We start from the raw sequence: 18,895 nt of genomic DNA on the forward strand, positions 1-18,895 counted from the left end.
AAAAACTCTTGAATTCGGGGCACCTGAGTGCCTGAGTCAGTAAAGCATTAGACTCTTGATTTCAGCTCAGGTCATGATCTCACAGTTCATGAGATAAAGCCCCACACTGGGCTCTGTACTGAGAGCATGAAGCCTGCTTGGAATTCTCTCCCTCCCTCCCTCCCTCTCTCAAAATAAATAAACAAACTTAAAAAAAAAAAAAAAACTCTTGAATTGGAAGGAAATGTAACAAAGAATTAATAATCATCTCCAGGTGATGGGATTATTGGTAGTTTTTGTATCTTTTCTGTGTTTCCTTGGGTTTCTCAAATTTTATTTAATGAATAGATGTTATTTCTTGAGAAGGAAAAAACACTAATGATTTTTAAGGCCACAGTAAAATGGCTTGAACCACAAAGAAAACACTCTGCTGTGCTGCTTCCACACAGGAACATAAATGCAGCACACAGGGCCAGCATGAGAGGTGCATATGCACACCCACACGGTGGCTAGGTGTTCACCAAGCTGATTTGTCCTCCTGGAGTCACAGACCACATTTCCCAGCTCCCTTTGCAGCTAGCATGGTCACATGACTGAGTTCTAGCCAATGGGCTATGAAGACACGTGGCCCATCGGTCACTCCTAGGCCTAGCCCCTACTATCTTCCCCTATGCAGTCCCCCATCCTGGCCCTCTGATGGCCTGATGGAGGCGAACTGGGCAACCACAAAAGCATGGCCTGAGGATCGTGGGGTCACAACACAGAAGAAGCCTGGATCTCTGAATCACTTCTCCCGTTCGCCCATCAGTAAAAACCCACCCTGGACTTTCCCATAACTGAAAATGAACTTCTACCTGTTTCGGAGCACCTGTGTGCCTCAGTTGGTTGAGTGTGCGACTTCAGGTCATGATCTTGTGGTTTTTGACTTCAAGCCCCACCTCAGGACCTCTGGCCGTCAGCAGAGCCCGCTTCAGATCCTCTGTCCCTCTCTCTCTCTGCCCTTCCCCCACTCATATTTTCTCTCTCTCTTTCTCTCTCTCCCCCTTACTCCCCCCTCCCCTCTCTTTCTCAAAAATAAACATTGGGGAGCCCAGGTGGCTCGGTCAGTTGGGCATCTGACGCTTGGTTTTGACTCGGGTCATGATCTCACAGTTCGTGAGTTCAAGCCCCACAGTGGGCTGATGGCATGGAGCCTGCTTGGGATTCTCTCTCTTTCTGCACTCCCCTGCTCACACTCACTCACTCTCTCTCTCTCTCTCTCTCTCAAAATAAATGGATAAACTTAACTGGTCTTTAAAAATAAATATTTTTTTAAAAAAACCTTCTACCTAATTACTAAAATTAATGGGGTCTGTCACAGAAGTTAGCTCTTCTTAATGTGGTAACAAAGATAAAAACTCTGCTTTAGAATCATCTCGACCAAGTCAACTCAAAGAAATTTTTAGGATACAGTGCCTGGGTGGCTCAGTCGATTGAGCAACTGACTTCAGCTCAGGTCATGATCTCAGTTTGTGGGCTTGAGCCCCATGTTGGGGTCTGTGCTGACAGCATGGAGCCTGCTTTGGATTCTCTGTCTCCCCCTCTCTCTGCCCCCTCCCATTGGCAAGCATGCTCTCTCTAAACATTTTTAGGATAAGCACTTGAGATAGAAATACTTCACACCACAAGAGCATAATTCTATGAATAATAAATAAAAGTACCATATTTTCTTAAAAGCAAAAAGACATTTTACTGGCAAGGGCAAAATAGGTGTAAAAAATACACAAGTCTGACTACAGCACGCTAAAAGTTATGTGAGCTACGACTGATGAGTTGACAACGTGTTCAGTTAGATGACAGCAGTATTCTACTTCTGTGCACATTTGAAATTCTCCATAATATAAAGTTTTTATCATAGGAGGCATTTTAGTAATGTCTAAACTCCGCCTTCTCCCTTATAACCTAAAAAAAGCTTAAGCAATTTACAGAAACAAGAGACTCCTTAAAATAAGCAATTCCCAAAAATAAGCATGGTATAAACCATGTTCAAATGAAAGCAATAATGTTCTTCATAATTCTCTGATTCTTTTAAGGCTTAGTTTACTCATTTTTGTTTTATTGTTGTTTTTATTTACTGCTATAAAAAATGTTATGACTTAAAAAAATAAAAGTATCAACCGAGAGACTGGGAAATTAACACGTGGATCCCGTCCCAGCTGGATGACCTTGCACTAGCATTTAACCCCTTTCCAGACCTCAGTATCCTCAGTTAGAACTGGAGGTTACTAAGTAAAACCCATTTCCAACCCCACCCTTTTGTGGTTTGACTATTTTGGATTTCAAATCCAAACTCCCTAAGTGAAAGGGCAAGGATCCAAAGTGAAAGGAAAGCCACAGTGGCTGTAACTTTGCCAAAGTAAGAGTACCCTGCCACCTGTGAAGAGAAGCCTCCTCTGATAAGATCGGCTCCTGCAAGCTCGGCACGCCTGGCACCCTCCAGGAGGGCATCGTGTCTTCCCCGGCAAATCACATCCCATGCTGCACCTGGTCCCCTCGAGGCGCACTTCGCCCCACAAGTTATTTACTAACTCTGGAAATCGGACGTCAGGAGGCAAAGGAGAGCTGAAGAACCTGCAATGAGGTTACTCTGCCAGGAGAGGGAGTCGGACACTGAGCCTCTGGAAACCGGCTGCGTGCTAACGACAGAGGCATCTGGAGACCCAGGTTTCAACTCTGCTCTGCTGGGGACGGGGAGGAAACCCAGCACCAGACAAGTTACATGACTTACCTAGAGACAGCTGCACTCGGAGATTTCCGCGCTGCCTTTTAATTCTAAAATGATCAAAGTTCACAAACTTAATAACAGAAGGGAAGGGGAAAGAACGTCTGAGAGTAATGGAAAGTCTAGTTTGATAGGTTTCTGAAGCTCACTTTCAAGTCAAGCTTGAGAGAGAAATTCAAAGGCTGTGTTCTAATATCATATTCCGGAATTTGGGAGGTCCATTCACAGCTTAATCCTGTCCCCTGGAGTCATGGTTATGTAAGTGTCCGTTGTATGCTGTGTCACTCGCTGTCCCCACCCCCAACACGGGAGATGCAGTGTAACCTGAGCTGGTCTGCTTCAGCCACTGAACACGCTTACACAACACTCTGGTAGCTTTCCAAACGGTTCGTATTTCCACCAAAGAAAGGCAAGTCATTCGATTTTCCCCCATTTCAGTTTCATTCACCTTCACATCTATGTACAGAAAAAAACTGGAGAAGATGAAACTGAAGAACATTTACATATTTTCTTCAATTCTTGAGTAAAACAGGAAAGGTCAAGTATTTCGACTGCGAAGACGACCATCAAAACCCCATCAATAAGCTGATGGGCCTGTGTGGGGCCAATTCAACACATCTCCTTTCCTGGCTGACCTGAGCTTACACTCTTGGGGTGGGAACTGCACAGTCACGCCTCGCACCCCGAGGACGGTCTGTGTTTGCACCACCCTGAGCATTCCCCTGGGGCAGGGCCTCTGGGACGTTCTCTAAAAGAATTCAAGCAGATGCATCACCTCCTCGTGGGGTCCTTCCTGACCACTGTCCCTGCCCTACCGCCTCCTCCTCTGCACTACACCAGCCACTGGGAGCTCTTCTATTACTGAACGATGCATCACACTCCTGTCTCGTCCTCATAGCATGCGATGACTAAGTTCCTCATGGTCAGGGGTAAGATCTGTCTTTGCATCCAAAGGACCTAAGAAAGTACCCGGTACGCAGTAAGAGTACAAAAAAGTTCTGAACTGACTCAACATCCAAACAAGAACCCATAAAATGACGCGATACTGCAGTTTTCAAACTAAAGCATCAAGTGATTCTGTCTCACTTTCTCTAAGCCTTTGACAAAGATGACAGGAATAGAGAATTTCCCAGCCCAGGGGCTTCTTTCAAAAGTAGCCCAACAATGGGGCGCCTGGGTGGCGCAGTCGGTTAAGCGTCCAACTTCAGCTCAGGTCACGATCTCGCCGTCCGTGAGTTCGAGCCCCGCGTCGGGCTCTGGGCTGATGGCTCAGAGCCTGGAGCCTGCTTCCGATTCTGTGTCTCCCTTTCTCTCTGACCCTCCCCCGTTCATGCTCTGTCTCTCTCTGTCTCAAAAATAAATAAACGTTAAAAAAAAAATTAAAAAAAAATAAATAAAAGCAGCCCAACAACGCTACGGGCAAACTATTCAATTACTACCTCCAGTGAGTGGAACATCACACTTGTAAGTATCAAGTTAGACCATTAGCTATGTTGACAGTACCATACTTTCTAGACCAGTACTGTGTGATAAAAGTATAATGTGAGACAAATGTATAATTTTCAATTTTCTAGTAACAGAATTTGGAAAACTAAAAACAGCTGAAATAATATTTTATTTAACCAAATATATCCCAAATAATTTTTCAAAATGTCATCAGTATTAGCATTATTAATAGGCTGTATCACATTACTTTTTTTCCTACTAGGTCTCTGAAACCCTTTGTGTATTTTCATATTTAGAGCACATCTCAGCTTGGACTTAGCACATTTCAAGTGCCCAACCGCCCTATGTGGCTTGTGGCTACTGGACTGTACAGGTCTAGAATACGTGCTTAAGGCAAAATACAAAGTAAGTAGCCTTCCTCTTGGCACTGATAATAAAGTTGCCAGGTGCCCCAAATCTCCCCGTGTGTGCAATATTCACCTTCCTAACTCCTAACATATGTGAGGAAAAGGAAAAATGTAAAATCTTGAATATAAAACTGAGTAATTTTATCGTTAAGAGGAGGGGTAAGCATCTGCAGTAACAGGATCTTTAAAATATGTTTGACCGGGGATACATAACGTAGAAAGAGGTCTTGCTTATAGCACGAGGCACTGGCCAGCAAACCTGATAGCTCAATACTACGAGTTTGAAAATAACCCACACAAAACTCAAAGCAAAGCACAGACACTACAGACAGTACTGAGTTACATATGAAAATTTAATAAGCGTGTCTCGAGATACACGAGAGGAACCGGAGAATCACTGACTGGCAGGTTTAAGGCCAATGTGGCCGGAGCAGCATTTCAAGTACAAAGAAGGGAGTGAGAGCATTTTTCTACTGAAGCAGCACAGCACCGCGCTTGCTGCCCTCTGGACGGCAGGAAACCAAGGCAGAGGCGAGCAACGGCCGGTAGGAACACACGGAAAGGGAGGCTCGGGGACTGGAGGGCAAAACCGCAGGGCAGTAAGTAAGGGTGCACCCGCAGCGTCAGCTACTCATTTCTTACTAATCTGGTATTTTATTTCCCCCTCACCTTTAGTAAACTGTCTGACTTTGAAACAGTCTAGCGGCTATAGTTTAAGATTTAAGATCCAGAGGTGCCTGGGTGGCTCAGTCGGTTGGGCGTCTGACTTCGGCTCAGGTCATGATTTAACAGTCCATGAGTTCGAGCCCCACGTCGGGCTCTGTGCTGACGGCTCAGAGCCTGGAACCTGCTTCGGATTCTGTGTCTCCCTCTCTCTCTGCCCCTCCCCTGCTCATGCTCTGTCTCTCTCGGTCTCAAAAATAAATAAAAACATTTAAAAAAAATTTTTTAAAGATTTAAAAAATCTCTCACATTCTCACTTTTGAGAAACTCTGTTAATCTTCTGAATGAAGACACACAACGCTGGTCAGGGGACGGAGAGCATCTCCTCCAGAGCAGAATGTCACGAGCAAGCGCATGAGAGTCAGTATGAACTGATGATGAGTGACACGAGCTGCTGAAGGTCCTCATTGGTTCCGGCCTCCCAGAAGCCTGCCCCTTGAGCACAGGGAGAATGTGCAAGGTGTCACCAAACACAGTTGAGGGCACAGGCCACAGAAGACCCACTGCTTCAAATCAGTGCGGTAACAAGTGAGGTAAACTAGAGAGAAGAGCAAGCAGGGTTCTGGAGCCATTTGGTTTCAGCAGCAACCAGCTGGCTGGCCTAACGGCCAACAGGATCTTAAACCTGAGACGTAAGTCTATGGAGGCTGGTGCCTGCGATGACAGGGACGCTCCAAACCGCCCCTCTGTCGAGCCCGCCATCTCCAGCGGAGGATTAAAAGACTCGGGAATAATGAAAACACCAGCCAGGAGAAAAGGCCATGCAGCCCTGTCAGAAATTAATACACGCGAGAAGAGAACAATTTTCCGAAGTGGAAAGAAAAGAAAGAGAATCCATCTCCCTGAGAGCTGACTCTGTCTTTCCAAGGCATATGCCTAAAAGGGTGGAGCAAGGTCTCAAATTTGCTCAGGAGGCCAGAGCCTCTGAAAACGGTGGTGTTCTTCACAGAATATCATGAAATACTGAGACACGGTACAAAAAAATGATTAATATATAGTAGCATGAGCCTAAGACTTAGAGAAAACAAAATACACAACACCTAACTTTTTCAATAAGCCAGAGTCAAACAGCTTTAAAATTAGCATAAAGATTCAAAACACAAAGTGCATATCTCTAGCAAGGATAGAGTACAAGAGATAAAAGATAAGTAAATAGCGTAGTCACTGTTTGTTGATCAATGTGAAAAGCACATTTAGGCACTAAAGGACACAGGGTCCTTTAGGAAGGGTCAGAAGATTCATTGATGCCTTAATTCAAAAGGTGCCATAAGGAAGTTGTACTTCCAATCTCTAAGTGGTAGAGGCCTTACAAAGCAATTTATGAAATCAGTCTACCAATCTCAAGTGTTGGTTTGAGAGGATCATACAATAAGATACTAATGCAGAGGGGCGCCTGGGTGGCGCAGTCGGTTAAGCGTCCGACTTCAGCTCAGGTCACGATCTCACGGATCTCGTGGTCTGTGAGTTCGAGCCCCGCGTCAGGCTCTGGGCTGATGGCTCAGAGCCTGGAGCCTGCTTCCGATTCTGTGTCTCCTTCTCTCTCTGCCCCTCCCCCCTTCATGCTCTGTCTCTCTCTGTCTCAAAAATAAATAAAAACGTTAAAAAAAATTAAAAAAAAAAAAGATACTAATGCAGAAACTTTTACCACATCTCTCTATCAAAGTCAGAAGTAGAATATAAGCGATTCAAGACTCAGTTCGGGATGTCTGCTGAATGAAGTCAGAACAGGGTATCGATAGACAGACATGACCATTTCAAAAATTATTCTGTGCTTAAAAAGTGTGTATTTTTAAGACTCAACGTATGAAATAGGGCACAATACAGTTGCGCCCAGAACTTCACAGTCTATAGCAGTTTTAAAAAGGAGAAGGAGGGGTATGAAATCCAACCAAGGCAAAGAGATCTGGAGCATTAGGTGATTTTTCTAGAAGATGAAACTCTGTGCCATGATGCAACCGCCTGTAATTACGAATACCTTTACACAGCTCAGTTTGAGTGAAGATTTACGTTCTTGCTACTTAAACAGAAAATAAGCAGCCTCCCAAAGTTCTTCCATCTGCAAAAGAATTTTTTTTAAAAAGGGAACATGGAAAGCTGAATAAATTAAGCTATTCTCATTTACACAAGTTTCTACAAAATTCCTATGACTCTGTAACTCTAATACCACCAGCTTAGAGGCAGATCTTCAAAGGGACAAAAATTACCAGGCCTGGTTGGTATCTCCCAGAAGAACTTAATAGGTCGAGAGCAGTCAATTATACTAATGTGTCAAAAGGAGCAAATATGCTTAATATAGCACCATAAAATTTTAGCATCAGAAGAGACCTTAGCAATCTAGTTCAACTTCCTCATTTTACCACTGAGGAAATGGATTCTAAAAAGTGAAATCACTTTTTTTTTTTTGAACATTTACTTATTTTTGAGAAAAACAGAGACAGAGTGTGAGTGGGGGAGGGGCAGAAAGAGAGGGAGACACAGAAGCCGAAGCGGGCTCCAGGCTCCGAGCTGGTAGCACAGAGCCTGATGCGGGGCTCGAACCCATGAACCGTGAGATCATGACCTGAGCTGAAGTCGGACGCTCAACGGACAGAATCACCCAGGTGCCCTGTGAAATCACTTGTTAAGGTCACTTAACAGTTTAGAACATAAAACCTCAATCTCCATATTAAAGACTCCTGTCCCTCAAGTGTACTGATGAATAAAATCTCTGATCTGTTATATACAGTAATGAGATGAGTCAATCCCCAGCCAAGTTAAAACTGGTGTCCCTTTCCAATTTTCACAAAGGAATAAATACTGTTGCTTGCCCTTAAATAGTCTAACATTGCCCATACTAAAAGCAAACACATACCAGCTATTTGTTCTGAACAAGAAAACGGCACAAAGGTTAACTCACAAAACAATGACTTGCTTACTTGGGTTTTTTTCTCTTTATAAAAACCTCTCTTGTTTTTACTCTGCAAATAAGCAAGTTTAACATTTGCTATAGGTCTTTGGATTCAATGGAAAAAAAAAAAAAATCACATTCCTATTTTCAGAGTACTGAGGGATACCTGGCTATTTCAAGAGAAGATACAACTCTACTAATTTTCCTCCCGAATCCGTAAGTTGCTTTTCTGTACAACCATCCTAGATGCTGTAAACAGAGACTAAGACATGGTTTCATTTGGATCTGAACACCAGCCTCATTGTTGGTTATTTTTCCATGCTTAGGTAATCTTCCAAAGAGACACACAGCAGGTTCTATCAGACCTGAGAAGGAAAAATCCCACCTTTGGGGTGCCTGGCTGGCTCAGTCAGCAGAGCATGAGACTCTTGACCTCAGGGTTGTGGGTTCGAGCCCCATGTTGGGTACAGAGATTACTTAAAAATAAAATCTTAAAATAAACACACACACCTTTAATTAAACTCTGGGAAATAAAACTGACAAATATACAAATATAAAACTGACAAACATCACAAATATACAAATTTGCCTGAAACTTGGCAAAAGGCACAAGTTCTGACATGAGGAAGAGATGCTTTTCCATGCTGAATATTTAACTCCTCATAAATTACAAGTTCTTCAGTGACAACTGTTCGTTAAAAATGTGCCCTTTAATAATGGCAAGACACTCCTACTCAAATTAACTTCCGAAAACACGGCCAGGAACAAAGGTTTTAATTTTCCACACTGGTAGGTGTGGGTCTTTCCCCCCTTCTGTACAATGAGCAGCCAGGAAGACACAACGGACTGAAGGGAAGGGGAAGAAGACTTCTAACATTCAGTGAGTTTTACACACGTTAATTCATTGAATCTGCACGGCAACTACTACACGAAGTGGCTATTATCCCCCATTTACAGATGAGAACACTGAGCTCCAGAAGGTTAAGCACTTTGTAGAAGGTCTTCCATAAAGTAACAGAGCCAGGGTCTCTTGTCAGGCAAAAGGGCTGAATTCTTGTTCGTGACCCGACTTCCATTACCACTTCTGGGTTCCCCCAGAGCAGACGGTGTGCCTGTTTCACTCAACTTTGTGTCTCCAACATCTGGGTAGTGCCTCACCACAGCAGGTACTCAGTAAGTGACTGAAGGGTACGTAAATTTAAAGATAATTGGCAAACTCCACAACAATAAAAACCCAATTCCAAACCGGGCAAAGGACTTGAATACGCATTTGTTCAAAGACACACAGATGGCCTATAGGCATATGAAGAGATGCTCAACATCACGAATCTTTAGGGAAATGTCAATCAGAATTACAGGGAGACCCACCTCATATCCATTATGATGACTACCACCAAAAAATTAGAAAATAACAAGTGTCGGTAATGATGTGGAAAAATTGGAACCCTGCGCACTGCTGGTGGGAATACAAAATTGTGCGGCCTCTGTGGAAAACAGTACGGTGGTTCCTCAAAAAATTGAAAACAACTACCATACGATCCAGCAATTCTACTTCTGGGTATTTATCCAAAAGAACTGAAAGCAAGGCCTCAAAGCAGTGTTTGTACACCCCCATTCACAGCAATAAGCATAACAGCTGAAACACAGAAGCAATCCAAGCACCTATTGACAGATGAATGGATTAGCAGAATATGGTCTATACATATAACGGATATTATTCAGCCTTAAAAAGGAAAGAGATTCTGACATCTGCTATAACATGGATGAACCTTGAGGACATTAGGCTAAGTGAAATATGTCACTCACAAAAAGACAAATACTTTGTGATTCCACTTATATAAGGTACTTAAAGTCATAGAGGGGTGACTGGGTGGCTCAATCAGTTAAGTATCCAACTCTTGACCTCAGCTCAGGTTATGATCTCACAGTTCGTGAGTTCCAGCCCCAATTCAGGCTCTGCACTGACAGCGCGTGAAGCCTACTTTGGACTCTCTCACTCTCTCTCTCTCTCTCTCTTTCACACACACAATAAACTTAAAAAAATTTTTTTATTAAAAAAAGTCATATAGACAGAAGGGAGAATGACGGTTGCCAGGGAGAAGGGGAATGGAGATTTAGTGTTTACTGGAGTTTCACTTTTGCAAGATGAACAGAGTTCTGGAAAAGGATGGTGGTTAATGGCTGCACAACAACACTAATGTACTTCATGTACACAAACTGTAAACTTAAAAATGGCTAAGATGGTAAAGTTTACATCACAGGTATTTTACCACAATAAAAACAACTGGGGGAAAAAAGATACTTGGCATTCTTCTGTACACTTTCATGCTAAACAGTAACATACTATTGTTCTGCACTTTACTTTTACACTTAAATTCTGAAAGCCAAAATAAAAGATAATTGGTATATTCTCCAAACAATTGCCCAAATGCCCAATAAGCACATGCAAAGGTGTTCAACATCACTAGCCATGAGGCAAATGCAAATCAAAATAACAATGAGATACCACATTTCACCCTCACGAGAATGACTGTAATCAAAACAAAACAAAAAACCATGAATTGGCAAGGATGTGGAAAAAATGGAACCTCATTCATTGATGATGCTACTTTAGAGAACAGTTCGTGGTTCCTCAAAAGGTAGAGCTCCCATATGAACCAGCAATTCCACTCCTAGGTATATACCCAAGATAAATGAAAACATATGTCCACTCACAAACTTATACACTGATGTTCAGAACAGCATTATTCGTAATAGGCAAAAAGTGGAAACCGACATGTTCATGAGCTGATGAACAACAAAATGTGGTATATCCACGCAATGGAATATAATTTAACCCGAAAAAGGATAAAGTATTGATACGGGTACAAACAACACAGATGAACTCTGAAAACATTCTGCTAAGTGGAATGAGTCAGTCACACTGTAGGATTCCTTTTACGTGAAATGTCCAGAATAGGCAAGTCTATAGAAAGAGAGTAGGGCTGGTGGTACAGGGTTCCTTCTTGGTAGAAAGAAAATATACTAAAATTGATCGTGGTGATAGTTGCACGATCTGCACAAAGAAGATCGTTTACCCAGCAGATTTTCCTGTTTATCACCTACAACCGGGTATTTTTGACCAAACAACAGAAAAAAGACTCACAGACAACTCAGTGATTAGAAAATGCTAAAGACCAATAGGATGAACTCCTCATCAGGGCAGGGAGGCCTTTCCTTGATATAAACTCAAACTCCTTAGTTTTATTTTCTGTTACTTGCCCTCAAAATAGAGAGCAATAAGCTATCTGTTCCTATCTCAACATGCTACCTTTATGCCAATCTGGCCTAGAATGTCTTACCTAAACTACCTCTGCCTCGAAACCCCAGATTTCCATCAATGCCAAACACAAGCGCTAATTCCTACTTGGGAAGCCTTCCTGGATTCCCTCCCATACACACACCCTCAAGCCAAATGAACTGATCGTCTTCCAGGGTCCCGTCCCATCTCACCCACGGTAGCGGTCTCACCTTGCAAGACACAGAGCTGCTTGTACCCAGCAGGGCCTTCAGAGCACTCAACACATGTTTGATGAACGGGCATTTCTGGGGCTCTCTGCCACCCCACAGGACACTTTCTATTAGTCACATCTACCTGAAAAGCTTTTTTATAAACCTAACCATGCACAAAACAAAACAAAACAGACAAGCAGCAATACAGGACTGGCCTTTTTGATGTTCCCTGGCCAGTTTGGTATTTGAAAGCACGAACTCCCTCTGCACTACTGTTACCCCCTGACAAGGTTATCTAGAGCTCTCCAGTTCAACAAAGCCAAATCCCTTGCATCAATACAGCAAACCCCTAGGGTGGCCAGGACAAGTGTCACCCCCATTTTACAGAGCAACAAGCATATAGAGAAAGGCTAAGCAACTTGCCCAAGCTGGGGCTAAAGCAAATCCAGGACCTCAAACTTTTTCACTGTAGTTCTGATTCCCCATGCTGGTTTGTTGAGAGTGCTTCCAGTGAAAATATTACACTTCTAATTACTTAAAAATAGTAATATAAATCCAGACATACTTTTTTAAGTATTAAAAAAACGCGGGGGGAGGGTGTGTATGTGGCTCTTGATCTCGGGGTTTTGAGTTTGAGCTCCATCTTGAGTGCAGCAATTACTCAAAAATAAAATCTTGAAATAAAAAAAAAAATTAAGATAAAAGATGGAAGGACAGACTCTAAAATACTGAAATGATTTTCTCTGGGCAGTAGGATTCTAGGTAATTTGCTTTTTTCTGTGTTTTTGTATTATGTGTTTGTTTTATACGTTACGCATTGAATCCACATATTAGAAGACAATATATATTATTAAAATGTTAAGGACCATTTTAAAACCGGTATATACAGAAATATACCTGAGAATATCCGAAAAATAATCACTTCACTGTGATTATAAATGTTTACAAAACTTTTTTCTAAAATCTAAAGTTGACGCTGATAATAGCTTCTCAATGTAACAGCCTAGGTAAGCCATATATGCCCTACAACAGAAATCAGCAATATGGTTTCATGATACACACACGTTTTTTCTAGTCACCCATGTGTGAAAGATACTTAGTGATAATAGTTTTCTTTCACTCAGGCCATAAAAAAATTACCAAGCCTATAAAGTTTATTTATTCTACAGTCTGGAAAAGTCTCAATAGGATCCTTCCTGCCCTAAGGTATTAGAACATAATGTCTCCAATAAGAAATCATTCTTAGAGGAGTAAATCAGTTAAGGCAGAGAAGGCAGGAGGTCAAAAGATTTGGTTAAAAGATTTTTAGGGAAATATTCCAATATCTCTTACCTTTCCTGAGAGGAGAGGGGGGAAAATATGCCAAATATTTCAGCGTAAAATAGTAAAATAGTAATATAAATCCTACATGACAAGGGATTTGTAGAATCCGGGGGAAAAAAACTCATTAAAGTTGCCATCCCTTTAGGTATCGAGCCCAAATTTTAAATGATTTGCACACCGAACATCTGGGTCTTCAGGCCTTTAACTTCAGAGACTAAATCAAGGACTCGGCAATTTTAATTGTAAAAAACGGGCAGAGTTAAAACTGGGCTCTTATCCAAGCTATACTCAGATATAAGTAAGCAAAAGAGAATACAAATATCAAACCACTTAATTCAAATCACAAGTATATTAGACCTTAGCCTTACATAAAACATTAGGGCAGCAAAATATCTATACTTTCATTATGATTCTGGAGAAGAGGTAGAGAATACATTTCCCCAGGGAAAGAGATACCCAAGAGAGTTGCAACTATGGATCTGTAATGGGGCTACTTCCTCTTTTCAAAGATTTTACGAAGAAGACTTTTAAGATTTTGTTGCTGAACCACTTAAGATAGACAATTAAAAACCAGACCCACCCATTGAGTTAGTGCTAGTGGAATGTGTCCTTCTGGAAGTGCCAGATGGAGATTAAAAAAAAAAAAAAAAAAAAAAAAAAGCTCTTTACTAATTGTGGCCAAGATTCCTTGGTACTTGGTGCCAGGACCAGGATATTAACCCAGATGTCCTAGCCAAATTCAAGGTTGGTTAATTACTATCTGCCAAACTTAAAAAAAAAAAAAAAAAAAATCCTCTGTTCCCTGATTGAAATCTGAAGAGGTCACTCTTACTTGAAATTCTTGTGTAGTACCATCAGTCAATATGTTTTCCCTTAAAAGAGCATTGTAACTCAAATGCTGATTTAAAGCATATGGATTCTCTGAGTTACATCTACATGGGAAACATACACTATGTATATTAAAAATATGTAAGATACTGTAATAGTTTAAAGCCCCCCTAAGTAGTTATCTAAAAAATTCATATCCAGAGAAATACGGACAATACTTTCCAATTAAGATTGAAGAGACTTACATGAAGGTTTGTATTAAACAGAGATTTTGAACATGAAACTTTTAAGACTAAAAAGGAAGGCTTTGCTGCCAGGAGCACAATTCCAGGAAAAAGCTATATATATGTAATGCCAGTTACAAGGCCTCCCAGGGTTGAGCAAAGATCCTGCATACAAATAGCAAAGTATACACACTCACTAGCAAGGCTGAACATCAAGTACTGGTCTGGCCTGCCAGCCATTTAAGGTGCCACAGCCAACAAACTCTGCACATTGCTTAAAATACCATCAAGTAGGGGCGCCTGGGTGGCTCAGTCGGTTAAGCGTCCGACTTCAGCTCAGGTCACGACCTCACGGTCAGTGACTTTGAGCCCCGCATCGGGCTCTGGGCTGACAGCTCGGAGCCTGGAGCCTGCTTCCGGTTCTGTCTCCCTCTCTCTCTGCCCCTCCCCCATTCATGCTCTGTCTCTCTCTGTATCAAAAATAAACGTTAAAAAAATAAATAAATAAGTAAATAAATAAATAAATAAATAAATAAAATACCATCAACTGGGTTCAATTTCTAGCTCTGTACTCACTGGCTGTGTGGCACTTTAGACAAATTAGTAAAATTCTTTGAGCCTCAGTTCCCTCGTATTTAACTTTTGCTTCAACAAAACCAATAACGTTATTATCCTGTATCTTTCACTATTTTAAAGTATTTTAATAAACACATATTTTAAGGACTATAACCTATATAGTCTTAAATTACCTGCCCCCTCCCAAACTCCCACCTCAGGACCTTTGCACTTACTACTCCTCTTCCTACTGTGCCCTTCCCTCAAGGATCTACATTCCCTCACTTCCTCTAGATCTCTAAAGTTACATAGTCAGCCAGGTCTCCTCTTGCCATCCTATCTAAAATTTCCATTACCCTAACTCTTGTCCCCAAACTGCATATTTCCCCTTCCCTGACTTTTTTTTTTCTTACCATGTGTCACTGTCCAGCATACATTTTATTAATATGGTTATCGTATGCCTCCCTTACTTGAAGGGGGGATTCCAAGAGAGCAAAGATTTCAGGTTTATCCGCTGCTATATCATCAGCACCCAGGACGGCACACAGCAGTGCTCAATAAATATCTGTTGAGTGAATACCAAATGAGACTTAACACAGCCCACAGATAGGTACTCCAGAGCCCACCTGCTGCCTTTGGGGAGAATATCACAACACTTCAAAAATACTGTCAAGAACTACAGGCCCGTCACAACTAATCAACACCACTGTCCATTCTTTCTATCTGAAAAACACACTCAACCCCACACCTCATTTGTACAAGGAAATTAAGAAACTGAAAACTGGGATAAAATAGAAAAATGGAAAGTAGTATGGTTAAAGTATAAAATTTCCTTTCAATGTTAAGAAATATTAAGCCATCTCCACGTAACTTTACCACACTACCCTCTGCTTTTTTCTTGAGCTTTGACTCCTATAAAACCAATCTTAACAACCTATGAACCTCCTATTTGCTATCAACTAAGTAATATTTACCAAACACAGGATTCTGCAAAATCCTGCAGAGGATCCTATGAACTGAAATACAAGGGGGTGCCCAGCTGGCTCAGTCAGTAGAGTATGCAACTCTTTTATTTATTTAATAATTTAAGCAAGTTTTTTTTAAATGGTTGTTTATTTTTGAAAGAGAGTGAGAGAGTACAAGCAGGCAGGGGGTGGGGGCGGTGGGCAGAGAGAGAGGGAGACAGAATCTGAAGCAGGCTCCAGGCTCTGAGCTGTTAGCACAGTGCCTGACGTGGGGCCCGAACCCAAGAACAGTGAGATCATGACCTGAGCCAAAGTCAGATGAACTTGGACCGAGCTACCCAGCTGCCCCAGTAGAGCATGCAACCCTCGATCTCTGGGTTGTGGGTTTGAGCCCCACACTGAGTGTATAGATTACTTAAAAAAAAAAAAAAAAAAAAAATCTTAAAAAATAAAATAGCCCCACATGGGGCTCTGCACTGACAACGGGGAGCCTGCTTGGATTCTCTCTCTCCCCCTCTCTGTCACTCCCCCATTCACTCTCTCTATATCAAAACAAATAAACTTAAAAAAAAAATAAGAATAGGGATCCCTGGATGGCTCAGTCAGTCAAGCGTCTGATTTCGGCTCAGGTCATGATCTGACAGCTCAGAGCCTGGAGCCTGCTTTGGTTTCTGCATATCCCTCTCTCTCTGCCTCTCCTCTGCTCGCTCTCTTTGTGTGTGTGTGTGTGTCTCTCTCAAAAATAAACATTAAAAATTTTTTAAATAAATAAAATATAAAGTGAAAAATAAAGTGGAAGGTCCTTACCACATACATTTCCAGAATGAAAAAAAAAAAAATATATATATATATATAGCCAGAAATAAATCTACAAATAATGACACCAGGCAGCCAATAAGTGATAAATTCAAAGATGCCTGCCTCTGTATGGAGCACAAGAGGACCAGTTCATCTCTAATTAACCATCTATTGGGTTTACAATCCCAACAGAGACAGTACTTAAAAATAAGCAAGGGTCAAGGGGGGTGCCTGGGTGGCTCTGTCGGTTAAGCGTTCAACTCTTGATTTTGGCTCAGGTCACGATCTCACGATTCATGGGATTGAGCCCCAAGCTGGCTCTGAGCTAACAGCGGGGAGCCTGTTAAGGATTCTCTCTCTCCCTCCCTCTCTCTGCCTCTATTTCACTCGCACTAAGTGGGGAAACATATTAAAAAAAAAAAGGGGGGGGGTCAAACATTACTGAGTTACGTTCATGTGAATTTATGCAGGGGTCACATGGGATGCAAGAGACTAAATGTTAGACCCTGGGTAAAAAAAAATGTTTTAAATATAAGAAGGACACCAAATTCTAAACTCCTAAGGAACAGAAGCCAGATCGGCTTATGTTGTGCTTAAGCACAAGCAGAAGCTTAAGCAATTCTTGGAAAGGTAGGGAAGGGCACGATCTTTATCTGCAGACAATACCTACTTGAGGGTCCCACCCAGTTTCGGTTTTCACTCCTTTGAATAAGGGGGCCTAAGATATACTTTACCACATTCTCTGAACCTCAAAAACCCAGCACCAGCCTTGTCCTAGCAATCACCTACTTCCTTTGCTTTAATAAAAGCCAGCCTTTTTCCTGGCCAGAGATTCACGATACGAATCTAATAACTAAGCACCTGGAGTCAATACCTGAGCTCAAATTCTGACACCACCACTGATTAGCTGTATGACCCTGGGCAAGGGACTTGACCTTTCCTTGCCACTTCTGTAAAATGGGGATAATGATAGCACCTTCATTGAGTTAGGATGATTAAGAAGATAAAACAAAAGACTTGCCCAGAGCCCGACGGAAGGAAGCCCTCAATAAATGTTAATTGTTATTATTTCCGGAGGGAAAAAAAAAATGCCCCAAGGCTGAGAAGAAACATAACTGAGGATTCTGGCAAAAGGTCATCATTAAACCCAAAAGTCAAACACATTTGTTGGCCTAACTTGTGGATACCACAGGTTATAGTAATAATAGTAACACGAACCAGAATCATAACCACAACAGCAGGAACACTAACACTGAGCTCCTACTGGCCGGGCACTGTCCTAACCTAAAACAGGAAGAAGGCAAGGTTGCTTTAAAAAAAAAAAAAAAAAAAAAAAAAAAATTTCAATTTTCTCCACCCTCCTTTTTAAATACGGTAATTGGCCGCCAAGTTTTTGCTAAAAACAGGCAGGTAGAAGATTACAGACTTGACGTGTAATTTCTTCATACCAAAGAGGTGGGGCTGTGAAGGGAGGAGGGGGTGGTGCTCGGCTCCTGCCAGATGGAAAAGCCACACGAAGTGGAGAAACAGCCGAGTTCGGGGTTTATCCCCAATTCAAAATCGCATTTTTGAAGCACAGGACCTCCGAAGTAGGAGGCATCAGGAGGCTGTGCTTTTAAAATAACCTCTAAACAAGTGTCATCTGTCTTCCGAGCGAATCCCCTGCGGAGGGAGAAGGCTCCGCTTACGCGGCAGTGGTGTTATTTCAGAAATCCCGGTCACCTCTTGTCATCCACCTTCTCCAACAATCAGTCCCACCTAGGGGAGGCGGGGTGGGGGGACAAAAGCCATAGCCAGCCAGGCCCGAGGCCAGCCGGGCCAGCCCGCCGGCCGGCGCACGCACGGAGGCCACGGCCAGGGTGCCCTCCATTCCGGCTCGCGGGCACCCGGTGGCAGGGCCCGAGGAACGCTCGGGAGACCGGCGGCAGCGCCCGGGGGCAACAGGTCCCCCCGGGGGGTCCGGGCCGCCCCAACGCCCACCCCCACCCCCAGGGCCGAGGGGAGCGGAGCGGGGTGCCCGGGAGGGAGCGGCGCCTGGGGCGGCGCAGGGGCAAGGACTCCAAGCTCCATCTTGAGGCGGACGGAGGAAGGGAAGGCCGGGCTCGGCGCTGACAGGGCCGGCCACTTTTCCGGCTCCGGTGGGGGGCCCCCCGGGGCCCCCCGCTGGCCTCCAGGGCCACCCGCTTGGGACTCCTCGGATCTCCCCTCGGGAGCGGCCCCGCGAGGGGCACTCGGGGCCCTCCCGGACGCCGGGCCCGGCCCCTCACTGCCCGGCCCGGAGGACGGGAGCGGGCCCGGCCCGGCGCGAGGGGAAGGGGAAGAGGGCACCGGGGAAGGGGAGAGGGCCCGCGCCTCGCCCCGCTCACCGCCGTCTCGGTCGCCGCCAGTCGTCGCCACCTGCCCCACTGCAGCAGCAGCAGCAGCAGCAGCCGCGCGGCCGCCGCCTCCCGGCTCCTCGGCTCGGGGCGGGGGAGAGCGTGACGCGCCGCCGCCGCCGCCGCCGCCGC

The 18,895-nt window shown here is 43.4% G+C and overlaps 1 protein-coding gene and 1 long non-coding RNA gene across 11 annotated transcripts in view; one reads left to right on the forward strand and one right to left on the reverse strand.

Annotated features, from left to right (window-relative positions):
* Positions 1–18,889, reverse strand: part of CLIP1 (CAP-Gly domain containing linker protein 1) — a 125,220-nt gene extending 106,331 nt beyond the window's left edge. For 8 of the 10 annotated variants that reach the window (XM_049619415.1, XM_049619420.1, XM_049619414.1 and 5 more), the window contains exon 1: positions 18,755–18,889. The gene's annotated coding sequence lies outside the window, so the exon portion shown is untranslated. Of the gene's footprint in view, positions 1–2,746; positions 3,900–15,038; positions 16,012–18,754 lie in introns of those variants that run through there. The other 2 variants (XM_049619413.1, XM_049619411.1) reach the window with 2 other exon arrangements.
* The window catches only part of LOC125914222 (uncharacterized), a 37,491-nt gene that overhangs the window by 1,135 nt on the left and 17,461 nt on the right, over positions 1–18,895 (forward strand). Inside the window, exon 2 of the long non-coding RNA XR_007455252.1 lies at positions 8,355–8,419. This is a non-coding gene — a long non-coding RNA (uncharacterized LOC125914222). The remainder of the gene's footprint in view (positions 1–8,354; positions 8,420–18,895) is intronic.

The sequence above is a fragment of the Panthera uncia genome, assembly GCF_023721935.1.
Source record: "Panthera uncia isolate 11264 chromosome D3 unlocalized genomic scaffold, Puncia_PCG_1.0 HiC_scaffold_8, whole genome shotgun sequence".
Taxonomy (NCBI): domain Eukaryota; kingdom Metazoa; phylum Chordata; class Mammalia; order Carnivora; family Felidae; genus Panthera; species Panthera uncia.